The sequence below is a fragment of the Lissotriton helveticus genome, chromosome 6 (genome assembly GCF_964261635.1).
Source record: "Lissotriton helveticus chromosome 6, aLisHel1.1, whole genome shotgun sequence".
NCBI lineage: Eukaryota > Metazoa > Chordata > Amphibia > Caudata > Salamandridae > Lissotriton > Lissotriton helveticus.
In genome coordinates this window covers 1,267,444,304-1,267,466,803 of record NC_136067.1, presented here as the reverse complement: position 1 = coordinate 1,267,466,803, position 22,500 = coordinate 1,267,444,304, and positions in this window count along the sequence as shown.

The window sequence follows — 22,500 nt, the reverse complement described above, 5'->3', positions numbered from 1 at the left end:
TTGGCACTCCACACCACCCTGGGTTAGACACTGGCTATATGCAAATCAGCTCTGACCCTGTGCCTCATGGGAACAGTCCAGTCCGAACTACCAAACCATGTCTTTCCCAGACCGGAATCAAGCATCCAAGGACCGGTTTCTGGCTATCAGCCTTCATTCAGTCTGGATAGCTTGACTCCAGTGGTGTGGAGAGCCTGGGACTCACGTCTGAGCATACCCAGCCCACTCGGGGTGAAAATTGCAAAAAACACAGTTGATGGACAGAATATAGAACAATGTCATACATTCACCCCAGTACAAGGATCTGGGCCTAAATCCATCGTTTTTTTGTACTCCACACCACCCTGGGTTAGACACTGGCTATATGCAAATCAGCTCTGACCCTGTGCCTCATGGGAACAGTCCAGTCCAAACTACCAAGCCATGTCTTTCCCAGACCGGAATCAAGCATCCAAGGACCGGTTTCTGGCTATCAGCCTTCATTCAGCCTGGATAGCTTGACTCCAGTGGTGTGGAGAGCCTGGGACTCACGTCTGAGCAAACCCAGCCCACTCGGGGTGAAAATTGCAAAAAACACAGTTGATGGACAGAATGTAGAACAATGTCATACATTCACCCCAGTACAAGGATCTGAGCCTAAATCCATCATGTTTTTGCACTCCACACCACCCTGGGTTAGACACTGGCTATATGCAAATCAGCTCTGACCCTGTGCCTCATGGGAACAGTCCAGTCCGAACTACCAAGCCATGTCTTTCCCAGACCGGAATCAAGCATCCAAGGACCGGTTTCTGGCTATCAGCCTTCATTCAGCCTGGATAGCTTGACTCCAGTGGCGTGGAGAGCCTGGGACTCACGTCTGAGCATACCCAGCCCACTCGGGGTGAAAATTGCAAAAAACACAGTTGATGGACAGAGTGTAGAACAATGTCATACATTCACCCCAGTACAAGGATCTGGGCCTAAATCCATCGTTTTTTTGCACTCCACACCACCCGTGGTTAGACACTGGCTATATGCAAATCAGCTCTGACCCTGTGCCTCATGGGAACAGTCCAGTCCGAACTACCAAACCATGTCTTTCCCAGACCGGAATCAAGCATCCAAGGACCGGTTTCTGGCTATCAGCCTTCATTCAGCCTGGATAGCTTGACTCCAGTGGTGTGGAGAGCCTGGGACTCACGTCTGAGCATACCCAGCCCACTCGGGGTGAAAATTGCAAAAAACACAGTTGATGGACAGAATGTAGAACAATGTCATACATTCACCCCAGTACAAGGATCTGGGCCTAAATCCATCATTTTTTTGCACTCCACACCACCCTGGGTTAGACACTGGCTATATGCAAATCAGCTCTGACCCTGTGCCTCATGGGAACAGTCCAGTCCGAACTACCAAGCCATGTCTTTCCCAGACCGGAATCAAGCATCCAAGGACCGGTTTCTGGCTATCAGCCTTCATTCAGCCTGGATAGCTTGACTCCAGTGGCGTGGAGAGCCTGGGACTCACGTCTGAGCATACCCAGCCCACTCGGGGTGAAAATTGCAAAAAACACAGTTGATGGACAGAGTGTTGAACAATGTCATACATTCACCCCAGTACAAGGATCTGTGCCTAAATCCATCGTTTTTTTTGCACTCCACACCACCCTGGGTTAGACACTGGCTATATGCAAATCAGCTCTGACCCTGTGCCTCATGGGAACAGTCCAGTCCGAACTACCAAGCCATGTCTTTCCCAGACCGGAATTAAGCATCCAAGGACCGGTTTCTGGCTATCAGCCTTCATTCAGCCTGGATAGCTTGACTCTAGTGGTGTGGAGAGCCTGGGACTCACGTCTGAGCATACCCAGCCCACTCGGGGTGAAAATTGCAAAAAACACAGTTGATGGACAGAATGTAGAACAATGTCATACATTCATCCCAGTACAAGGATCTGGGCCTAAATCCATCGTTTTTTTGCACTCCACACCACCCTGGGTTAGACACTGGCTATATGCAAATCAGCTCTGACCCTGTGCCTCATGGGAACAGTCCAGTCCGAACTACCAAGCCATGTCTTTCCCAGACCGGAATCAAGCATCCAAGTACCGGTTTCTGGCTATCAGCCTTCTTTCAGCCTGGATAGCTTGACTCCAGTGGTGTGGAGAGCCTGGGACTCACGTCTGAGCATACTCAGCCCACTCGGGGTGAAAATTGCAAAAAACACAGTTGATGGACAGAATGTAGAACAATGTCATACATTCACCCAGTACAAGGATCTGAGCCTAAATCCATCGTTTTTTTGCACTCCACACCACCCTGGGTTAGACACTGGCTATATGCAAATCAGCTCTGACCCTGTGCCTCATGGGAACAGTCCAGTCCGAACTACCAAGCCATGTCTTTCCCAGGCCGGAATCAAGCATCCAAGGACCGGTTTCTGGCTATCAGCCTGGATAGCTTGACTCCAGTGGTGTGGAGAGCCTGGGACTCACGTCTGAGCATACCCAGCACACTTGGGGTGAAAATTGCAAAAAACACAGTTGATGGACAGAATGTAGAACAATGTCATACATTCACCCCAGTACAAGGATCTGGGCCTAAATCCATGTTTTTTTTGCACTCCACACCACCCTGGGTTAGACACTGGCTATATGCAAATCAGCTCTGACCCTGTGCCTCATGGGAACAGTCCAGTCCGAACTACCAAGCCATGTCTTTCCCAGACCGGAATCAAGCATCCAAGCACCGGTTTCTGGCTATCAGCCTTCATTCAGCCTGGATAGCTTGACTCCAGTGGTGTGGAGAGCCTGGGACTCACGTCTGAGCATACGCAGCCCACTCGGGGTGAAAATTGCAAAAAACACAGTTGATGGACAGAATGTAGAACAATGTCATACATTCATCCCAGTACAAGGATCTGGGCCTAAATCCATCTTTTTTTGCACTCCACACCACCCTGGGTTAGACACTGGCTATATGCAAATCAGCTCAGACCCTGTGCCTCATGGGAACAGTCCAGTCCGAACTATCAAGCCATGTCTTTCCCAGACCGGAATCAAGCATCCAAGGACCGGTTTCTGGCTATCAGCCTTCATTCAGCCTGGATAGCTTGACTCCAGTGGTGTGGAGAGGCCGGGACTCACGTCTGAGCATACCCAGCCCACTCGGGGTGAAAATTGCAAAAAACACAGTTGATGGACAGAATGTAGAACAATGTCATACATTCACCCCAGTACAAGGATCTGGGCCTAAATCCATCGTTTCTTTGCACTCCACACCACCCTGGGTTAGACACTGGCTATATGCAAATCAGCTCTGACCCTGTGCCTCATGGGAACAGTCCAGTCCAAACTACCAAGCCATGTCTTTCCCAGACCGGAATCAAGCATCCAAGGACCGGTTTCTGGCTATCAGCCTTCATTCAGCCTAGATAGCTTGACTCCAGTGGTGTGGAGAGCCTGGGACTCACGTCTGAGCATACCCAGCCCACTCGGGGTGAAAATTGCAAAAAACACAGTTGATGGACAGAATGTAGAACAATGTCATACATTCATCCCAGTACAAGGATCTGGGCCTAAATCCATCGTTTTTTTGCACTCCACACCACCCTGGGTTAGACACTGGCTATACGCAAATGAGCTCTGACCCTGTGCCTCATGGGAACAGTCCAGTCCGAACTACCAAGCCATGTCTTTCCCAGACCGGAATCAAGCATCCAAGGACCGGTTTCTGGCTATCAGCCTTCATTCAGCCTGGATAGCTTGACTCCAGTGGTGTGGAGAGACTGGGACTCACGTCTGAGCATACCCAGCACACTCGGGGTGAAAATTGCAAAAAACACAGTTGATGGACAGAATGTAGAACAATGTAATACATTCACCCCAGTACAAGGATCTGGGCCTAAATCCATTGTTTTTTTGCACTCCACACCACCCTGGGTTAGACACTGGCTATATGCAAATCAGCTCTGACCCTGTGCCTCATGGGAACAGTCCATTCCGAACTACCAAGCCATGTCTTTCCCAGACCGGAATCAAGCATCCAAGGACCGGTTTCTTGCTATCAGCCTTCATTCAGCCTGGATAGCTTGACTTCAGTGGTGTGGAGAGCCTGGGACTCACGTCTGAGCATACCCAGCCCACTCGGGGTGAAAATTGCAAAAAACACAGTTGATGGACAGAATGTAGAACAATGTCATACATTCACCCCAGTACAAGGATCTGGGCCTAAATCCATCGTTTTTTTGCACTCCACACCACCCTGGGTTATACACTGGCTATATGCAAATCAGCTCTGACCCTATGCCTCATGGGAACAGTCCAGTCCGAACTACCAAGCCATGTCTTTCCCAGACCGGAATCAAGCATCCAAGGACCGGTTTCTGGCTATAGGCCTTCATTCAGCCTGGATAGCTTGACTCCAGTGGTGTGGAGAGCCTGGGACTCACGTCTGAGCATACCCAGCCCACTCGGGGTGAAAATTGCAAAAAACACAGTTGATGGACAGAATGTAGAACAATGTCATACATTCACCCCAGTACAAGGATCTGGGCCTAAATCCATCGTTTTTTTGCACGCCACACCACCCTGGGTTAGACACTGGCTATATGCAAATCAGCTCTGACCCTGTGCCTCATGGGAACAGTCCAGTCCGAACTACCAAGCCATGTCTTTCTCAGACCGGAATCAAGCATCCAAGGACCGGTTTCTGGCTATCAGCCTTCATTCAGCCTGGATAGCTTGACTCCAGTGGTGTGGAGAGCCTGGGACTCACGTCTGAGCATACCCAGCCCACTCGGGGTGAAAATTGCAAAAAACACAGTTGATGGACAGAATGTAGAACAATGTCATACATTCACCCCAGTACAAGGATCTGGGCCTAAATCCATCGTTTTTTTGCACGCCACACCACCCTGGGTTAGACACTGGCTATATGCAAATCAGCTCTGACCCTGTGCCTCATGGGAACAGTCCAGTCCGAACTACCAAGCCATGTCTTTCTCAGACCGGAATCAAGCATCCAAGGACCGGTTTCTGGCTATCAGCCTTCATTCAGCCTGGATAGCTTGACTCCAGTGGTGTGGAGAGCCTGGGACTCACGTCTGAGCATACCCAGCCCACTCGGGTGAAAATTGCAAAACACACAGTTGATGGACAGAATGTAGAACAATGTCATACATTCATCCTAGTACAACGATCTGGGCCTAAATCCATAGTTTTTTTTGCACTCCACACCACCCTGGGTTAGACACTGGCTATATGCAAATGAGCTCTGACCCCGTGCCTCATGGGAACAGTCCAGTCCGAACTACCAAGCCATGTCTTTCCCAGACCGGAATCAAGCATCCAAGGACCGGTTTCTGGCTATCAGCCTTCATTCAGCCTGGATAGCTTGACTCCAGTGGTGTGGAGAGCCTGGGACTCACGTCTGAGCATACCCAGCCCACTCGGGGTGAAAATTGCAAAAAACACAGTTGATGGACAGAATGTAGAACAATGTCATACATTCACCCCAGTACAAGGATCTGGGCCTAAATCCATCTTTTTTTGGCACTCCACACCACCCTGGGTTAGACACTGGCTATATGCAAATCAGCTCTGACCCTGTGCCTCATGGGAACAGTCCAGTCCGAACTGCCAAACCATGTCTTTCCCAGACCGGAATCAAGCATCCAAGGACCGGTTTCTGGCTATCAGCCTTCATTCAGTCTGGATAGCTTGACTCCAGTGGTGTGGAGAGCCTGGGACTCACGTCTGAGCATACCCAGGCCACTCGGGGTGAAAATTGCAAAAAACACAGTTGATGGACAGAATGTAGATCAATGTCATACATTCACCCCAGTACAAGGATCTGGGCCTAAATCCATCGTTTTTTTGCACGCCACACCACCCTGGGTTAGACACTGGCTATATGCAAATCAGCTCTGACCCAGTGCCTCATGGGAACAGTCCAGTCCGAACTACCAAGCCATGTCTTTCTCAGACCGGAATCAAGCATCCAAGGACCGGTTTCTGGCTATCAGCCTTCATTCAGCCTGGATAGCTTGACTCCAGTGGTGTGGAGAGCCTGGGACTCACGTCTGAGCATACCCAGCCCTCTCGGGGTGAAAATTGCAAAAAACACAGTTGATGGACAGAATGTAGAACAATGTCATACATTCACCCCAGTACAAGGATCTGGGCCTAAATCCATCGTTTTTTTGCACGCCACACCACCCTGGGTTAGACACTGGCTATATGCAAATCAGCTCTGACCCTGTGCCTCATGGGAACAGTCCAGTCCGAACTACCAAGCCATGTCTTTCTCAGACCGGAATCAAGCATCCAAGGACCGGTTTCTGGCTATCAGCCTTCATTCAGCCTGGATAGCTTGACTCCAGTGGTGTGGAGAGCCTGGGACTCACGTCTGAGCATACCCAGCCCACTCGGGTGAAAATTGCAAAACACACAGTTGATGGACAGAATGTAGAACAATGTCATACATTCATCCTAGTACAAGGATCTGGGCCTAAATCCATCGTTTTTTTGCACTCCACACCACCCTGGGTTAGACACTGGCTATATGCAAATGAGCTCTGACCCCGTGCCTCATGGGAACAGTCCAGTCCGAACTACCAAGCCATGTCTTTCCCAGACCGGAAAAAAGCATCCAAGGACCGGTTTCTGGCTATCAGCCTTCATTCAGCCTGGATAGCTTGACTCCAGTGGTGTGGAGAGCCTGGGACTCACGTCTGAGCATACCCAGCCCACTCGGGGTGAAAATTGCAAAAAACACAGTTGATGGACAGAATGTAGAACAATGTCATACATTCACCCCAGTACAAGGATCTGGGCCTAAATCCATCTTTTTTTGGCACTCCACACCACCCTGGGTTAGACACTGGCTATATGCAAATCAGCTCTGACCCTGTGCCTCATGGGAACAGTCCAGTCCGAACTACCAAACCATGTCTTTCCCAGACCGGAATCAAGCATCCAAGGACCGGTTTCTGGCTATCAGCCTTCATTCAGTCTGGATAGCTTGACTCCAGTGGTGTGGAGAGCCTGGGACTCACGTCTGAGCATACCCAGCCCACTCGGGGTGAAAATTGCAAAAAACACAGTTGATGGACAGAATATAGAACAAAGTCATTCATTCACCCCAGTACAAGGATCTGGGCCTAAATCCATCGTTTTTTTGCACTCCACACCACCCTGGGTTAGACACTGGCTATATGCAAATCAGCTCTGACCCTGTGCCTCATGGGAACAGTCCAGTCCAAACTACCAAGCCATGTCTTTCCCAGACCGGAATCAAGCATCCAAGGACCGGTTTCTGGCTATCAGCCTTCATTCAGCCTGGATAGCTTGACTCCAGTGGTGTGGAGAGCCTGGGACTCACGTCTGAGCAAACCCAGCCCACTCGGGGTGAAAATTGCAAAAAACACAGTTGATGGACAGAATGTAGAACAATGTCATACATTCACCCCAGTACAAGGATCTGAGCCTAAATCCATCATGTTTTTGCACTCCACACCACCCTGGGTTAGACACTGGCTATATGCAAATCAGCTCTGACCCTGTGCCTCATGGGAACAGTCCAGTCCGAACTACCAAGCCATGTCTTTCCCAGACCGGAATCAAGCATCCAAGGACCGGTTTCTGGCTATCAGCCTTCATTCAGCCTGGATAGCTTGACTCCAGTGGCGTGGAGAGCCTGGGACTCACGTCTGAGCATACCCAGCCCACTCGGGGTGAAAATTGCAAAAAACACAGTTGATGGACAGAGTGTAGAACAATGTCATACATTCACCCCAGTACAAGTATCTGGGCCTAAATCCATCGTTTTTTTGCACTCCACACCACCTTGGGTTAGACACTGGCTATATGCAAATCAGCTCTGACCCTGTGCCTCATGGGAACAGTCCAGTCCGAACTACCAAGCCATGTCTTTCCCAGACCGGAATCAAGCATCCAAGGACCGGTTTCTGGCTATCAGCCTTCATTCAGCCTGGATAGCTTGACTCCAGTGGCGTGGAGAGCCTGGGACTCACGTCTGAGCATACCCAGCCCACTCGGGGTGAAAATTGCAAAAAACACAGTTGATGGACAGAGTGTTGAACAATGTCATACATTCACCCCAGTACAAGGATCTGTGCCTAAATCCATCGTTTTTTTTGCACTCCACACCACCCTGGGTTAGACACTGGCTATATGCAAATCAGCTCTGACCCTGTGCCTCATGGGAACAGTCCAGTCCGAACTACCAAGCCATGTCTTTCCCAGACCGGAATTAAGCATCCAAGGACCGGTTTCTGGCTATCAGCCTTCATTCAGCCTGGATAGCTTGACTCCAGTGGTGTGGAGAGCCTGGGACTCACGTCTGAGCATACCCAGCCCACTCGGGGTGAAAATTGCAAAAAACACAGTTGATGGACAGAATGTAGAACAATGTCATACATTCATCCCAGTACAAGGATCTGGGCCTAAATCCATCGTTTTTTTGCACTCCACACCACCCTGGGTTAGACACTGGCTATATGCAAATCAGCTCTGACCCTGTGCCTCATGGGAACAGTCCAGTCCGAACTACCAAGCCATGTCTTTCTCAGACCGGAATCAAGCATCCAAGGACCGGTTTCTGGCTATCAGCCTTCATTCAGCCTGGATAGCTTGACTCCAGTGGTGTGGAGAGCCTGGGACTCACGTCTGAGCATACCCAGCCCACTCGGGGTGAAAATTGCAAAAAACACAGTTGATGGACAGAATGTAGAACAATGTCATACATTCACCCCAGTACAAGGATCTGAGCCTAAATCCATCATGTTTTTGCACTCCACACCACCCTGGGTTAGTTACTGGCTATATGCAAATCAGCTCTGACCCTGTGCCTCATGGGAACAGTCCAGTCCGAACTACCAAGCCATGTCTTTCCCAGACCGGAATCAAGCATCCAAGGACCGGTTTCTGGCTATCAGCCTTCATTCAGCCTGGATAGCTTGACTCCAGTGGCGTGGAGAGCCTGGGACTCACGTCTGAGCATACCCAGCCCACTCGGGGTGAAAATTGCAAAAAACACAGTTGATGGACAGAGTGTAGAACAATGTCATACATTCACCCCAGTACAAGTATCTGGGCCTAAATCCATCGTTTTTTTGCACTCCACACCACCCTGGGTTAGACACTGGCTATATGCAAATCAGCTCTGACCCTGTGCCTCATGGGAACAGTCCAGTCCGAACTATCAAGCCATGTCTTTCCCAGACCGGAATCAAGCATCCAAGGACCGGTTTCTGGCTATCAGCCTTCATTCAGCCTGGATAGCTTGACTCCAGTGGCGTGGAGAGCCTGGGACTCACGTCTGAGCATACCCAGCCCACTCGGGGTGAAAATTGCAAAAAACACAGTTGATGGACAGAGTGTTGAACAATGTCATACATTCACCCCAGTACAATGATCTGTGCCTAAATCCATCGTTTTTTTTGCACTCCACACCACCCTGGGTTAGACACTGGCTATATGCAAATCAGCTCTGACCCTGTGCCTCATGGGAACAGTCCAGTCCGAACTACCAAGCCATGTCTTTCCCAGACCGGAATTAAGCATCCAAGGACCGGTTTCTGGCTATCAGCCTTCATTCAGCCTGGATAGCTTGACTCCAGTGGTGTGGAGAGCCTGGGACTCACGTCTGAGCATACCCAGCCCACTCGGGGTGAAAATTGCAAAAAACACAGTTGATGGACAGAATGTAGAACAATGTCATACATTCATCCCAGTACAAGGATCTGGGCCTAAATCCATCGTTTTTTTGCACTCCACACCACCCTGGGTTAGACACTGGCTATATGCAAATCAGCTCTGACCCTGTGCCTCATGGGAACAGTCCAGTCCGAACTACCAAGCCATGTCTTTCTCAGACCGGAATCAAGCATCCAAGGACCGGTTTCTGGCTATCAGCCTTCATTCAGCCTGGATAGCTTGACTCCAGTGGTGTGGAGAGCCTGGGACTCACGTCTGAGCATACCCAGCCCACTCGGGGTGAAAATTGCAAAAAACACAGTTGATGGACAGAATGTAGAGCAATGTCATACATTCACCCCAGTACAAGGATCTGGGCCTAAATCCATCGTTTTTTTGCACGCCACACCACCCTGGGTTAGACACTGGCTATATGCAAATCAGCTCTGACCCTGTGCCTCATGGGAACAGTCCAGTCCGAACTACCAAGCCATGTCTTTCTCAGACCGGAATCAAGCATCCAAGGACCGGTTTCTGGCTTTCAGCCTTCATTCAGCCTGGATAGCTTGACTCCAGTGGTGTGGAGAGCCTGGGACTCACGTCTGAGCATACCCAGCCCACTCGGGTGAAAATTGCAAAACACACAGTTGATGGACAGAATGTAGAACAATGTCATACATTCATCCTAGTACAAGGATCTGGGCCTAAATCCATCGTTTTTTTGCACTCCACACCACCCTGGGTTAGACACTGGCTATATGCAAATGAGCTCTGACCCCGTGCCTCATGGGAACAGTCCAGTCCGAACTACCAAGCCATGTCTTTCCCAGACCGGAATCAAGCATCCAAGGACCGGTTTCTGGCTATCAGCCTTCATTCAGCCTGGATAGCTTGACTCCAGTGGTGTGGAGAGCCTGGGACTCACGTCTGAGCATACCCAGCCCACTCGGGGTGAAAATTGCAAAAAACACAGTTGATGGACAGAATGTAGAACAATGTCATACATTCACCCCAGTACAAGGATCTGGGCCTAAATCCATCTTTTTTTGGCACTCCGCACCACCCTGGGTTAGACACTGGCTATATGCAAATCAGCTCTGACCCTGTGCCTCATGGGAACAGTCCAGTCCGAACTACCAAACCATGTCTTTCCCAGACCGGAATCAAGCATCCAAGGACCGGTTTCTGGCTATCAGCCTTCATTCAGTCTGGATAGCTTGACTCCAGTGGTGTGGAGAGCCTGGGACTCACGTCTGAGCATACCCAGCCCACTCGGGGTGAAAATTGCAAAAAACACAGTTGATGGACAGAATATAGAACAAAGTCATACATTCACCCCAGTACAAGGATCTGGGCCTAAATCCATCGTTTTTTTGCACTCCACACCACCCTGGGTTAGACACTGGCTATATGCAAATCAGCTCTGACCCTGTGCCTCATGGGAACAGTCCAGTCCAAACTACCAAGCCATGTCTTTCCCAGACCGGAATCAAGCATCCAAGGACCGGTTTCTGGCTATCAGCCTTCATTCAGCCTGGATAGCTTGACTCCAGTGGTGTGGAGAGCCTGGGACTCACGTCTGAGCAAACCCAGCCCACTCGGGGTGAAAATTGCAAAAAACACAGTTGATGGACAGAATGTAGAACAATGTCATACATTCACCCCAGTACAAGGATCTGAGCCTAAATCCATCATGTTTTTGCACTCCACACCACCCTGGGTTAGACACTGGCTATATGCAAATCAGCTCTGACCCTGTGCCTCATGGGAACAGTCCAGTCCGAACTACCAAGCCATGTCTTTCCCAGACCGGAATCAAGCATCCAAGGACCGGTTTCTGGCTATCAGCCTTCATTCAGCCTGGATAGCTTGACTCCAGTGGCGTGGAGAGCCTGGGACTCACGTCTGAGCATACCCAGCCCACTCGGGGTGAAAATTGCAAAAAACACAGTTGATGGACAGAGTGTAGAACAATGTCATACATTCACCCCAGTACAAGTATCTGGGCCTAAATCCATCGTTTTTTTGCACTCCACACCACCTTGGGTTAGACACTGGCTATATGCAAATCAGCTCTGACCCTGTGCCTCATGGGAACAGTCCAGTCCGAACTACCAAGCCATGTCTTTCCCAGACCGGAATCAAGCATCCAAGGACCGGTTTCTGGCTATCAGCCTTCATTCAGCCTGGATAGCTTGACTCCAGTGGCGTGGAGAGCCTGGGACTCACGTCTGAGCATACCCAGCCCACTCGGGGTGAAAATTGCAAAAAACACAGTTGATGGACAGAGTGTTGAACAATGTCATACATTCACCCCAGTACAAGGATCTGTGCCTAAATCCATCGTTTTTTTTGCACTCCACACCACCCTGGGTTAGACACTGGCTATATGCAAATCAGCTCTGACCCTGTGCCTCATGGGAACAGTCCAGTCCGAACTACCAAGCCATGTCTTTCCCAGACCGGAATTAAGCATCCAAGGACCGGTTTCTGGCTATCAGCCTTCATTCAGCCTGGATAGCTTGACTCCAGTGGTGTGGAGAGCCTGGGACTCACGTCTGAGCATACCCAGCCCACTCGGGGTGAAAATTGCAAAAAACACAGTTGATGGACAGAATGTAGAACAATGTCATACATTCATCCCAGTACAAGGATCTGGGCCTAAATCCATCGTTTTTTTGCACTCCACACCACCCTGGGTTAGACACTGGCTATATGCAAATCAGCTCTGACCCTGTGCCTCATGGGAACAGTCCAGTCCGAACTACCAAGCCATGTCTTTCTCAGACCGGAATCAAGCATCCAAGGACCGGTTTCTGGCTATCAGCCTTCATTCAGCCTGGATAGCTTGACTCCAGTGGTGTGGAGAGCCTGGGACTCACGTCTGAGCATACCCAGCCCACTCGGGGTGAAAATTGCAAAAAACACAGTTGATGGACAGAATGTAGAACAATGTCATACATTCACCCCAGTACAAGGATCTGAGCCTAAATCCATCATGTTTTTGCACTCCACACCACCCTGGGTTAGTTACTGGCTATATGCAAATCAGCTCTGACCCTGTGCCTCATGGGAACAGTCCAGTCCGAACTACCAAGCCATGTCTTTCCCAGACCGGAATCAAGCATCCAAGGACCGGTTTCTGGCTATCAGCCTTCATTCAGCCTGGATAGCTTGACTCCAGTGGCGTGGAGAGCCTGGGACTCACGTCTGAGCATACCCAGCCCACTCGGGGTGAAAATTGCAAAAAACACAGTTGATGGACAGAGTGTAGAACAATGTCATACATTCACCCCAGTACAAGTATCTGGGCCTAAATCCATCGTTTTTTTGCACTCCACACCACCCTGGGTTAGACACTGGCTATATGCAAATCAGCTCTGACCCTGTGCCTCATGGGAACAGTCCAGTCCGAACTATCAAGCCATGTCTTTCCCAGACCGGAATCAAGCATCCAAGGACCGGTTTCTGGCTATCAGCCTTCATTCAGCCTGGATAGCTTGACTCCAGTGGCGTGGAGAGCCTGGGACTCACGTCTGAGCATACCCAGCCCACTCGGGGTGAAAATTGCAAAAAACACAGTTGATGGACAGAGTGTTGAACAATGTCATACATTCACCCCAGTACAATGATCTGTGCCTAAATCCATCGTTTTTTTTGCACTCCACACCACCCTGGGTTAGACACTGGCTATATGCAAATCAGCTCTGACCCTGTGCCTCATGGGAACAGTCCAGTCCGAACTACCAAGCCATGTCTTTCCCAGACCGGAATTAAGCATCCAAGGACCGGTTTCTGGCTATCAGCCTTCATTCAGCCTGGATAGCTTGACTCCAGTGGTGTGGAGAGCCTGGGACTCACGTCTGAGCATACCCAGCCCACTCGGGGTGAAAATTGCAAAAAACACAGTTGATGGACAGAATGTAGAACAATGTCATACATTCATCCCAGTACAAGGATCTGGGCCTAAATCCATCGTTTTTTTGCACTCCACACCACCCTGGGTTAGACACTGGCTATATGCAAATCAGCTCTGACCCTGTGCCTCATGGGAACAGTCCAGTCCGAACTACCAAGCCATGTCTTTCTCAGACCGGAATCAAGCATCCAAGGACCGGTTTCTGGCTATCAGCCTTCATTCAGCCTGGATAGCTTGACTCCAGTGGTGTGGAGAGCCTGGGACTCACGTCTGAGCATACCCAGCCCACTCGGGGTGAAAATTGCAAAAAACACAGTTGATGGACAGAATGTAGAGCAATGTCATACATTCACCCCAGTACAAGGATCTGGGCCTAAATCCATCGTTTTTTTGCACGCCACACCACCCTGGGTTAGACACTGGCTATATGCAAATCAGCTCTGACCCTGTGCCTCATGGGAACAGTCCAGTCCGAACTACCAAGCCATGTCTTTCTCAGACCGGAATCAAGCATCCAAGGACCGGTTTCTGGCTTTCAGCCTTCATTCAGCCTGGATAGCTTGACTCCAGTGGTGTGGAGAGCCTGGGACTCACGTCTGAGCATACCCAGCCCACTCGGGTGAAAATTGCAAAACACACAGTTGATGGACAGAATGTAGAACAATGTCATACATTCATCCTAGTACAAGGATCTGGGCCTAAATCCATCGTTTTTTTGCACTCCACACCACCCTGGGTTAGACACTGGCTATATGCAAATGAGCTCTGACCCCGTGCCTCATGGGAACAGTCCAGTCCGAACTACCAAGCCATGTCTTTCCCAGACCGGAATCAAGCATCCAAGGACCGGTTTCTGGCTATCAGCCTTCATTCAGCCTGGATAGCTTGACTCCAGTGGTGTGGAGAGCCTGGGACTCACGTCTGAGCATACCCAGCCCACTCGGGGTGAAAATTGCAAAAAACACAGTTGATGGACAGAATGTAGAACAATGTCATACATTCACCCCAGTACAAGGATCTGGGCCTAAATCCATCTTTTTTTGGCACTCCGCACCACCCTGGGTTAGACACTGGCTATATGCAAATCAGCTCTGACCCTGTGCCTCATGGGAACAGTCCAGTCCGAACTACCAAACCATGTCTTTCCCAGACCGGAATCAAGCATCCAAGGACCGGTTTCTGGCTATCAGCCTTCATTCAGTCTGGATAGCTTGACTCCAGTGGTGTGGAGAGCCTGGGACTCACGTCTGAGCATACCCAGCCCACTCGGGGTGAAAATTGCAAAAAACACAGTTGATGGACAGAATATAGAACAAAGTCATACATTCACCCCAGTACAAGGATCTGGGCCTAAATCCATCGTTTTTTTGCACTCCACACCACCCTGGGTTAGACACTGGCTATATGCAAATCAGCTCTGACCCTGTGCCTCATGGGAACAGTCCAGTCCAAACTACCAAGCCATGTCTTTCCCAGACCGGAATCAAGCATCCAAGGACCGGTTTCTGGCTATCAGCCTTCATTCAGCCTGGATAGCTTGACTCCAGTGGTGTGGAGAGCCTGGGACTCACGTCTGAGCAAACCCAGCCCACTCTGGGTGAAAATTGCAAAAAACACAGTTGATGGACAGAATGTAGAACAATGTCATACATTCACCCCAGTACAAGGATCTGAGCCTAAATCCATCATGTTTTTGCACTCCACACCACCCTGGGTTAGACACTGGCTATATGCAAATCAGCTCTGACCCTGTGCCTCATGGGAACAGTCCAGTCCGAACTACCAAGCCATGTCTTTCCCAGACCGGAATCAAGCATCCAAGGACCGGTTTCTGGCTATCAGCCTTCATTCAGCCTGGATAGCTTGACTCCAGTGGCGTGGAGAGCCTGGGACTCACGTCTGAGCATACCCAGCCCACTCGGGGTGAAAATTGCAAAAAACACAGTTGATCGACAGAGTGTAGAACAATGTCATACATTCACCCCAGTACAAGTATCTGGGCCTAAATCCATCGTTTTTTTGCACTCCACACCACCCTGGGTTAGACACTGGCTATATGCAAATCAGCTCTGACCCTGTGCCTCATGGGAACAGTCCAGTCCGAACTACCAAGCCATGTCTTTCCCAGACCGGAATCAAGCATCCAAGGACCGGTTTCTGGCTATCAGCCTTCATTCAGCCTGGATAGCTTGACTCCAGTGGCGTGGAGAGCCTGGGACTCACGTCTGAGCATACCCAGCCCACTCGGGGTGAAAATTGCAAAAAACACAGTTGATGGACAGAGTGTTGAACAATGTCATACATTCACCCCAGTACAAGGATCTGTGCCTAAATCCATCGTTTTTTTTGCACTCCACACCACCCTGGGTTAGACACTGGCTATATGCAAATCAGCTCTGACCCTGTGCCTCATGGGAACAGTCCAGTCCGAACTACCAAGCCATGTCTTTCCCAGACCGGAATTAAGCATCCAAGGACCGGTTTCTGGCTATCAGCCTTCATTCAGCCTGGATAGCTTGACTCCAGTGGTGTGGAGAGCCTGGGACTCACGTCTGAGCATACCCAGCCCACTCGGGGTGAAAATTGCAAAAAACACAGTTGATGGACAGAATGTAGAACAATGTCATACATTCATCCCAGTACAAGGATCTGGGCCTAAATCCATCGTTTTTTTGCACTCCACACCACCCTGGGTTAGACACTGGCTATATGCAAATCAGCTCTGACCCTGTGCCTCATGGGAACAGTCCAGTCCGAACTACCAAGCCATGTCTTTCTCAGACCGGAATCAAGCATCCAAGGACCGGTTTCTGGCTATCAGCCTTCATTCAGCCTGGATAGCTTGACTCCAGTGGTGTGTAGAGCCTGGGACTCACGTCTGAGCATACCCAGCCCACTCGGGGTGAAAATTGCAAAAAACACAGTTGATGGACAGAATGTAGAACAATGTCATACATTCACCCCAGTACAAGGATCTGGGCCTAAATCCATCGTTTTTTTGCACGCCACACCACCCTGGGTTAGACACTGGCTATATGCAAATCAGCTCTGACCCTGTGCCTCATGGGAACAGTCCAGTCCGAACTACCAAGCCATGTCTTTCTCAGACCGGAATCAAGCATCCAAGGACCGGTTTCTGGCTATCAGCCTTCATTCAGCCTGGATAGCTTGACTCCAGTGGTGTGGAGAGCCTGGGACTCACGTCTGAGCATACCCAGCCCACTCGGGTGAAAATTGCAAAACACACAGTTGATGGACAGAATGTAGAACAATGTCATACATTCATCCTAGTACAAGGATCTGGGCCTAAATCCATCGTTTTTTTGCACTCCACACCACCCTGGGTTAGACACTGGCTATATGCAAATGAGCTCTGACCCCGTGCCTCATGGGAACAGTCCAGTCCGAACTACCAAGCCATGTCTTTCCCAGACCGGAATCAAGCATCCAAGGACCGGTTTCTGGCTATCAGCCTTCATTCAGCCTGGATAGCTTGACTCCAGTGGTGTGGAGAGCCTGGGACTCACGTCTGAGCATACCCAGCCCACTCGGGGTGAAAATTGCAAAAAACACAGTTGATGGACAGAATGTAGAACAATGTCATACATTCACCCCAGTACAAGGATCTGGGCCTAAATCCATCTTTTTTGGCACTCCACACCACCCTGGGTTAGACACTGGCTATATGCAAATCAGCTCTGACCCTGTGCCTCATGGGAACAGTCCAGTCCGAACTACCAAACCATGTCTTTCCCAGACCGGAATCAAGCATCCAAGGACCGGTTTCTGGCTATCAGCCTTCATTCAGTCTGGATAGCTTGACTCCAGTGGTGTGGAGAGCCTGGGACTCACGTCTGAGCATACCCAGCCCACTCGGGGTGAAAAGTGCAAAAAACACAGTTGATGGACAGAATATAGAACAATGTCATACATTCACCCCAGTACAAGGATCTGGGCCTAAATCCATCGTTTTTTTGCACTCCACACCACCCTGGGTTAGACACTGGCTATATGCAAATCAGCTCTGACCCTGTGCCTCATGGGAACAGTCCAGTCCAAACTACCAAGCCATGTCTTTCCCAGACCGGAATCAAGCATCCAAGGACCGGTTTCTGGCTATCAGCCTTCATTCAGCCTGGATAGCTTGACTCCAGTGGTGTGGAGAGCCTGGGACTCACGTCTGAGCAAACCCAGCCCACTCGGGGAGAAAATTGCAAAAAACACAGTTGATGGACAGAATGTAGAACAATGTCATACATTCACCCCAGTACAAGGATCTGAGCCTAAATCCATCGTTTTTTTGCACTCCACACCACCCTGGGTTAGACACTGGCTATATGCAAATCAGCTCTGACCCTGTGCCTCATGGGAGCAGTCCAGTCCGAACTACCAAGCCATGTCTTTCCCAGACCGGAATCAAGCATCCAAGGACCGGTTTCTGGCTATCAGCCTTCATTCAGCCTGGATAGCTTGACTCCAGTGGCGTGGAGAGCCTGGGACTCACGTCTGAGCATACCCAGCCCACTCGGGGTGAAAATTGCAAAAAACACAGTTGATGGACAGAGTGTTGAACAATGTCATACATTCACCCCAGTACAAGGTTCTGTGCCTAAATCCATCGGTTTTTTTGCACTCCACACCACCCTGGGTTAGACACTGGCTATATGCAAATCAGCTCTGACCCTGTGCCTCATGGGAACAGTCCAGTCCGAACTACCAAGCCATGTCTTTTCCAGACCGGAATTAAGCATCCAAGGACCGGTTTCTGGCTATCAGCCTTCATTCAGCCTGGATAGCTTGACTCCAGTGGTGTGGAGAGCCTGGGACTCACGTCTGGGCATACCCAGCCCACTCGGGGTGAAAATTGCAAAAAACACAGTTGATGGACAGAATGTAAAACAATGTCATACATTCATTCCAGTACAAGGATCTGGGCCTAAATCCATCGTTTTTTTGCACTCCACACCACCCTGGGTTAGACACTGGCTATATGCAAATCAGCTCTGACCCTGTGCCTCATGGGAACAGTCCAGTCCGAACTACCAAGCCATGTCTTTCTCAGACCGGAATCAAGCATCCAAGGACCGGTTTCTGGCTATCAGCCTTCATTCAGCCTGGATAGCTTGACTCCAGTGGTGTGGAGAGCCTGGGACTCACGTCTGAGCATACCCAGCCCACTCGGGGTGAAAATTGCAAAAAACACAGTTGATGGACAGAATGTAGAACAATGTCATACATTCACCCCAGTACAAGGATCTGGGCCTAAATCCATCGTTTTTTTGCACGCCACACCACCCTGGGTTAGACACTGGCTATATGCAAATCAGCTCTGACCCTGTGCCTCATGGGAACAGTCCAGTCCGAACTACCAAGCCATGTCTTTCTCAGACCGGAATCAAGCATCCAAGGACCGGTTTCTGGCTATCAGCCTTCATTCAGCCTGGATAGCTTGACTCCAGTGGTGTGGAGAGCCTGGGACTCACGTCTGAGCATACCCAGCCCACTCGGGTGAAAATTGCAAAACACACAGTTGATGGACAGAATGTAGAACAATGTCATACATTCATCCTAGTACAAGGATCTGGGCCTAAATCCATCGTTTTTTTGCACTCCACACCACCCTGGGTTAGACACTGGCTATATGCAAATGAGCTCTGACCCCGTGCCTCATGGGAACAGTCCAGTCCGAACTACCAAGCCATGTCTTTCCCAGACCGGAATCAAGCATCCAAGGACCGGTTTCTGGCTATCAGCCTTCATTCAGCCTGGATAGCTTGACTCCAGTGGTGTGGAGAGCCTGGGACTCACGTCTGAGCATACCCAGCCCACTCGGGGTGAAAATTGCAAAAAACACAGTTGATGGACAGAATGTAGAACAATGTCATACATTCACCCCAGTACAAGGATCTGGGCCTAAATCCATCTTTTTTTGGCACTCCACACCACCCTGGGTTAGACACTGGCTATATGCAAATCAGCTCTGACCCTGTGCCTCATGGGAACAGTCCAGTCCGAACTACCAAACCATGTCTTTCCCAGACCGGAATCAAGCATCCAAGGACCGGTTTCTGGCTATCAGCCTTCATTCAGTCTGGATAGCTTGACTCCAGTGGTGTGGAGAGCCTGGGACTCACGTCTGAGCATACCCAGCCCACTCGGGGTGAAAATTGCAAAAAACACAGTTGATGGACAGAATATAGAACAATGTCATACATTCACCCCAGTACAAGGATCTGGGCCTAAATCCATCGTTTTTTTGCACTCCACACCACCCTGGGTTAGACACTGGCTATATGCAAATCAGCTCTGACCCTGTGCCTCATGGGAACAGTCCAGTCCAAACTACCAAGCCATGTTTTTCCCAGACCGGAATCAAGCATCCAAGGACCGGTTTCTGGCTATCAGCCTTCATTCAGCCTGGATAGCTTGACTCCAGTGGTGTGGAGAGCCTGGGACTCACGTCTGAGCAAACCCAGCCCACTCGGGGTGAAAATTGCAAAAAACACAGTTGATGGACAGAATGTAGAACAATGTCATACATTCACCCCAGTACAAGGATCTGAGCCTAAATCCATCATGTTTTTGCACTCCACACCACCCTGGGTTAGACACTGGCTATATGCAAATCAGCTCTGACCCTGTGCCTCATGGGAACAGTCCAGTCCGAACTACCAAGCCATGTCTTTCCCAGACCGGAATCAAGCATCCAAGGACCGGTTTCTGGCTATCAGCCTTCATTCAGCCTGGATAGCTTGACTCCAGTGGCGTGGAGAGCCTGGGACTCACGTCTGAGCATACCCAGCCCACTCGGGGTGAAAATTGCAAAAAACACAGTTGATGGACAGAGTGTAGAACAATGTCATACATTCACCCCAGTACAAGGATCTGGGCCTAAATCCATCGTTTTTTTGCACTCCACACCACCCTGGGTTAGACACTGGCTATATGCAAATCAGCTCTGACCCTGTGCCTCATGGGAACAGTCCAGTCCGAACTACCAAGCCATGTCTTTCCCAGACCGGAATCAATTATCTAAGGACCGGTTTCTGGCTATCAGCCTTCATTCAGCCTGGATAGCTTGACTCCAGTGGCGTGGAGAGCCTGGGACTCACGTCTGAGCATACCCAGCCCACTCGGGGTGAAAATTGCAAAAAACACAGTTGATGGACAGAGTGTTGAACAATGTCATACATTCACCCCAGTACAAGGATCTGTGCCTAAATCCATCGTTTTTTTTGCACTCCACACCACCCTGGGTTAGACACTGGCTATATGCAAATCAGCTCTGACCCTGTGCCTCATGGGAACAGTCCAGTCCGAACTACCAAGCCATGTCTTTCCCAGACCGGAATTAAGCATCCAAGGACCGGTTTCTGGCTATCAGCCTTCATTCAGCCTGGATAGCTTGACTCCAGTGGTGTGGAGAGCCTGGGACTCACGTCTGAGCATACCAAGCCCACTCGGGGTGAAAATTGCAAAAAACACAGTTGATGGACAGAATGTAGAACAATGTCATACATTCATCCCAGTACAAGGATCTGGGCCTAAATCCATCGTTTTTTTGCACTCCACACCACCCTGGGTTAGACACTGGCTATATGCAAATCAGCTCTGACCCTGTGCCTCATGGGAACAGTCCAGTCCGAACTACCAAGCCATGTCTTTCCCAGACCGGAATCAAGCATCCAAGTACCGGTTTCTGGCTATCAGCCTTCTTTCAGCCTGGATAGCTTGACTCCAGTGGTGTGGAGAGCCTGGGACTCACGTCTGAGCATACCCAGCCCACTCGGGGTGAAAATTGCAAAAAACACAGTTGATGGACAGAATGTAGAACAATGTCATACATTCACCCAGTACAAGGATCTGAGCCTAAATCCATCGTTTTTTTGCACTCCACACCACCCTGGGTTAGACACTTGCTATATGCAAATCAGCTCTGACGCTGTGCCTCATGGGAACAGTCCAGTCCGAACTACCAAGCCATGTCTTTCCCAGGCCGGAATCAAGCATCCAAGGACCGGTTTCTGGCTATCAGCCTGGATAGCTTGACTCCAGTGGTGTGGAGAGCCTGGGACTCACGTCTGAGCATACCCAGCACACTTGGGGTGAAAATTGCAAAAAACACAGTTGATGGACAGAATGTAGAACAATGTCATACATTCACCCCAGTACAAGGATCTGGGCCTAAATCCATGTTTTTTTTGCACTCCACACCACCCTGGGTTAGACACTGGCTATATGCAAATCAGCTCTGACCCTGTGCCTCATGGGAACAGTCCAGTCCGAACTACCAAGCCATGTCTTTCCCAGACCGGAATCAAGCATCCAAGGACCCGTTTCTGGCTATCAGCCTTCATTCAGCCTGGATAGCTTGACTCCAGTGGTGTGGAGAGCCTGGGACTCACGTCTGAGCATACGCAGCCCACTCGGGGTGAAAATTGCAAAAAACACAGTTGATGGACAGAATGTAGAACAATGTCATACATTCATCCCAGTACAAGGATCTGGGCCTAAATCCATCTTTTTTTGCACTCCACACCACCCTGGGTTAGACACTGGCTATATGCAAATCAGCTCTGACCCTGTGCCTCATGGGAACAGTCCAGTCCGAACTACCAAGCCATGTCTTTCCCAGACCGGAATCAAGCATCCAAGGACCGGTTTCTGGCTATCAGCCTTCATTCAGCCTGGATAGCTTGACTCCAGTGGTGTGGAGAGCCTGGGACTCACGTCTGAGCATACCCAGCCCACTCGGGGTGAAAATTGCAAAAAACACAGTTGATGGACAGAATGTAGAACAATGTCATACATTCACCCCAGTACAAGGATCTGGGCCTAAATCCATCGTTTCTTTGCACTCCACACCACCCTGGGTTAGACA